Here is a 4,715-nt window from a genome sequence, read left to right on the forward strand (position 1 = left end):
AACTAGAATTCTTAAGAAAAATTTTTTTAAAAGGGTCGAAAAGGTCAATATGTGCGGCGTTCAGGCCAACGTGTCTGAACTCAGGTCATCTTGCCACTTTTCAGAAGACTTTTATTCCAAAATGCAGCATCGGATCCGGACCGGGCTGGTTCAGTTGAGTAGCCGAAGTGCTGTAGCGTCTCCCGGACCTAGTGCCTCCAACGGATAACTTGGATTCAATTTTTAAAGAATTTTTCATAACAGGCGAAAAGGTCAACATGTCGGAACCCAGGTCATATTTTCAGTTTTCAGAGGCCTGCTATTCCAAACGTAACATTGGATCCGACTGGATAGCCTGTGTGGTGTAATCTTGCCCAAACATGGTCGGGTTGAGGGATAACTAAGATTCTTTTTTAAAAGACATTTTTAAAATGGGCGAAAAGATCAAGATGTTTAGGTCAACTTGTCAGAAACCAGTTTTCAGAGGCCTTTTATTTCAAAATGCAACATCAGATCTGTATCAGACTCATGCGGTTGGATCTCTGGGGTGCTGTAGTGTCCTCTAGACTTGGTCCGGTTGAGGGATAACTAGGATTCTTTCTTTAAGGATGTTCTAAAAATGGGCGAAATGATCAATATGTTAGAATGCAGGTCAACTTGTCAGAATTCAGGTCAACATGTCACTTTTCAGAGGCCTTTTATTTTAAAATGCAACATTGGATACGGATGGAGGTGGCCTGGCTGGATAGCCGGGATGCTGTAGTGTTGTACAGACCTGGTCCGGTTGAGGGATAACTAGGATTTCATTCTTTTAGGATGTTCCAAAAATGGCCGAAAAGATCAACATGTTAGAATGCAGAATGAATTTTCAAAGGCTGACATCAAATCAGAATGATGGTGGTCTGGTTGGATACCTGGGGTGCTCTAGTGCCCTACAGGCCTGGTTTGATTGAGGGATAACTAAAATTCAGTTTTAATAATCTATTGAAATAAGGAGAGGAGGTCAACATGTCATATTTGAGAGGCGTTGTAATTTGTAATGGAACATTAGGTCTGAATACCAGATCTAATGTTCAACGTAAAATCCGCTGTGACGTATGCCGTATTAATCTCACGAGAAAAAAAATAATCACGTTAAAATTCATTAATGCCGATAATAACGCGCTAAACTGACAGCTCTAAAATGTATCCTGTATATATATTTTTTTTACTGCGAGAAACCAATACTGTCAGATGAGATCATCCATCTTCAAGTGCAATGCTGCAAAAGCTACACTTTGTCTGTCAAGGGGAGCCGTCAGCATTGGAAGTCAAACGTTGAGAAGTGTAACACAAACAAACCTGTGTTGTTTTTCCTTCATGAGAAAACAAAAACAAAAAAACAGCACAAAACCGTAGCCTCCGCCAATGCGGTAAATGCATAAAAGCGTCTCTTACGTTGACATTTTGTTCCACGAGCCTGCCACCTTCCATGGGTACAGATGAGTTGGAAAAATCCGCCGTAGCCAACCGTGCAGCCCACTTGCACTTGCTGCCCGTTGAGGTATGTGGCCTCCAAATTGGTTGTGTCAAAATTGGAATCGTACAGGTGACCGTTCATAAAATCTTCAAGTGTGCACTCTGCAAGTCAAAAGTACAACAATCCATTTCTCAGTCGCCGGGTGCTTCCACCGACGCGACAAAGATCCGACCAAAGCCACTGCGACCGATACATTTGTACGCCGCTTTTGTCCTACCTTGACATTTCACCAAGGTCAAAGTATGCATCCACAATAAGAGGACACAGCTTTGCGCTATCATCTGCATTTTGTCCTTTTCTATCACAACCGCCGCTCGCAACTAAAAATGGAGCCCGCACGACATCGGTATACGTACAACGTTTCAGCTGCGGATTACACTGTTAAAAAAAAGTGTGTGTGAGGGGGGCGGTGGGTGTATTGCGCAATATATTTGCGCAAGTCTCTCGTTGTGTCCCATCTCACAGTCGGGGAGGAGTGTGGAGCTACACATTCATACACAAACACACGTTTCACACACAGGTTGGTCCCAGAGCACCTTCAACGCCACATTTTAAGCGCACACCTCAAACGGCCGAGCACGTTTGAGAACGTCACGAATGTCAGAATGTATGAAATGACGTGACGTTAATGGAGTAGCTCTGTCACACCGCCATCGACAACTACATCGCGAGCGAAGTAGTTGGCCATACACGCTGGCGATTTGCGCCATTTTGCAATGGGAAGGGGGTTTTTTTTGTTTGTTTATTTTGCTTTTTCGGTAATCATTCGCAGAGATCAATAGCGCAAACCAAAGTATTTGTCCAACGGAAAAAAAAATCTGCACAATCACAGCACACGATGGCGACTTGAACTCCACTTGGAAGCACGGACAAATCCGTTGACACGATGCAACATCACTCTTTGCGCATCACACTGCAGTTTAAACATTTCTCTCTTTTTCTTCTTTCTCCCTTTTTTCTCTTTTTATTCTCTTGCTTTTTTCCCTTTCTCACTTTTTTATTATTTTTTCTCTCGATGGCGCACCTGTGAGGTGAAGTCTTGCTGCTGCAGCTGCCGCCCTTCCCTCAGGTCCCTGCAGCGCACTGTGTTGTCCAGTCCACCCGTCCACAGATTGGCGCTGTCGTTGGAAATGTCGATACAGCTCGCTCCGTCTTTGTGTCCCTGGAACTGTCTGCGGCAACAACAAACACATTCAATACGGTCAAAAAATAAGCGCGACACATTCTGGGCCTCTGTCAGCTTCCAACAATGGACGAGAGCTTCGTCGGCATTATAAAGTTATACTTACTTTATTCAATATACACAGGCTCAGTTCACATTCAAATAAATTTAGATACTTAAGAGCAGACTGTTTAATGAATTAACCTTTCAGCGACATGCATTCTCTAGTCCAGACTTTTGACACACCCACTTTGCGTGACATGGAAATTTGAGCGCAACCAACAAAAAGACATTGATGCGCTGAAGTCTGAATCTTGGTTTGACACACCAGCGAGGTCCACAAGTACCCACGCTGTGAAATTACAACCATTTCGGCAACCACGCCCCTCCGCAAGGCGTCTGCACCGCACACCCGCGAAAACTACGCAGGACGGTCTGCATGGAAAAACATGGCACAGGAGCAAAAGATGTCAGACAAAAGTCTTTTGTAGTTATTTCGACTCATGCTTTCCACTTCCATACTTTATTGTTTTCTATCGATTCTTTGCTTTCATTTAGTTTGTTAAATGTGTGTTGACTGTTCACTTCAAAGTGCTGTTGTCCCTCATCATCTACTAAAGCTAAAAGTGAAAATAAAATGGCACCCGACTAGGTAGTAAAAGCGAGTACAATGGAACACACTGTTGCCCATAAAATTGGAATCATTTCGTTTCAACCTATTGGCGTCCATTGGTATATTTTTCCTGATGTAGCCTACCTAAGTGGCCGGCGCTCCGCCGAAAGACACCACTGCAAATCAGGTTATATAAAAGCAACATTTTCCCCTCAGTACAAAGCACATCCTGTTTTAGCATGAAAGGAAAAAGAACCTCCGCGTACTGGAGGCTTGGTGCGCTTTCTAAAAATCAATTACCACTACGCCTGCTAAAGTGCCATGTGGCAAACGAAGCAAAAATTCAGAGTGTCTGTTATGTCTTTCACAGATCACATTGACTTAGATATGCTCTCTCTACTTTTAATGGGCAGCACTTACGGTAGATGAGTAGTTTGGCACTCTTAGCCCATTATATTGTTAGTGGACACACAGTGCACACCACGTGGGTCAAAGATTTTAGTGTGCTGCAGCAGTGAAGTGCACTACTCGGTTGAATTCCAATTAACCTGCCGGGGAAGGAGTGGACAAGTTGGGACTCTTCCAATGGAGCGCAATATGCGCTAATGGCAACATTTGTCATGAGCAGGAATCATACCACAACGTGGCCATTCATACTAGCCTCATAAATATTGATTGAATGATTGAACATGCAGTACGTATGTACGTATGAAAGATCCTATACTGAAACACGAGTTTACGGTTGAACGACGACAGGGTTGTCGTCGGCCATCATGTGATGAAAGTCGAGTCAGATTGACGGCATCGTTCATATTTTTTCAACACAGTACAGCAGCTCGCAACCTTTTTAGCGTCACAAAGCTACGGGTATATTTTGACAAATAAAAACAAATGATTAAAAATACATCTCATCACTACGCCGAATGTGGTCGTCGTTGGCCCAAAAATTCAGCTGTTCTCTTTCACGCCGTTTCTATTTCACATGTGATTTTATTTTATTCAAGGATAAACCTCGCATTTGAAGTAGAATATTTCCCAGACACTTGGAGCATACACCAGCTGCCAACACCACCACGTGTGGTGGTGTTGGCACATGTTGTGATATGAATAACGTCCTCGTTATCATGCAGTTGCTGTGCATGCATTATCGGGCATCACATCATGGCTCCGAAGACAAAGCTTCATTTTGTGCCGCTGCCCTCCTTTGGCGCCGTCAGTCCCCGTGCGAGCAACGATTGGAGTAGACAAAGCTAGCGAGGCTAACTGTTGTTCTCATCCACAACTAGCCCATTTTTGGACCCTCTGTCCGGGCTGATAATAGCTTGGTATGTAGTATTTGTTGAGTGCAATTGAAATAAAAGATTATTGTCTCATAAAGTAAACTGCAATTCCCAAACGGCCTTTCTTCTTCTGTATGGCCGAACAGTAATACTGAGAATAAA

The 4,715-nt window shown here is 43.5% G+C and overlaps 1 long non-coding RNA gene across 1 annotated transcript; it reads right to left on the reverse strand.

Annotated features, from left to right (window-relative positions):
- Positions 1-437: 437 nt before the first annotated feature.
- LOC127605427 (uncharacterized) lies at positions 438-1,889 on the reverse strand. The gene is made up of 3 exons (XR_007963584.1): positions 1,716-1,889; positions 1,417-1,599; positions 438-592 (listed from the first exon to the last, which is right to left on the reverse strand). It is a non-coding gene; the product is annotated as an uncharacterized LOC127605427 (long non-coding RNA).
- Positions 1,890-4,715: the final 2,826 nt, after the last annotated feature.

This window comes from Hippocampus zosterae, chromosome 8, assembly GCF_025434085.1.
Source record: "Hippocampus zosterae strain Florida chromosome 8, ASM2543408v3, whole genome shotgun sequence".
Lineage (NCBI taxonomy): Eukaryota > Metazoa > Chordata > Actinopteri > Syngnathiformes > Syngnathidae > Hippocampus > Hippocampus zosterae.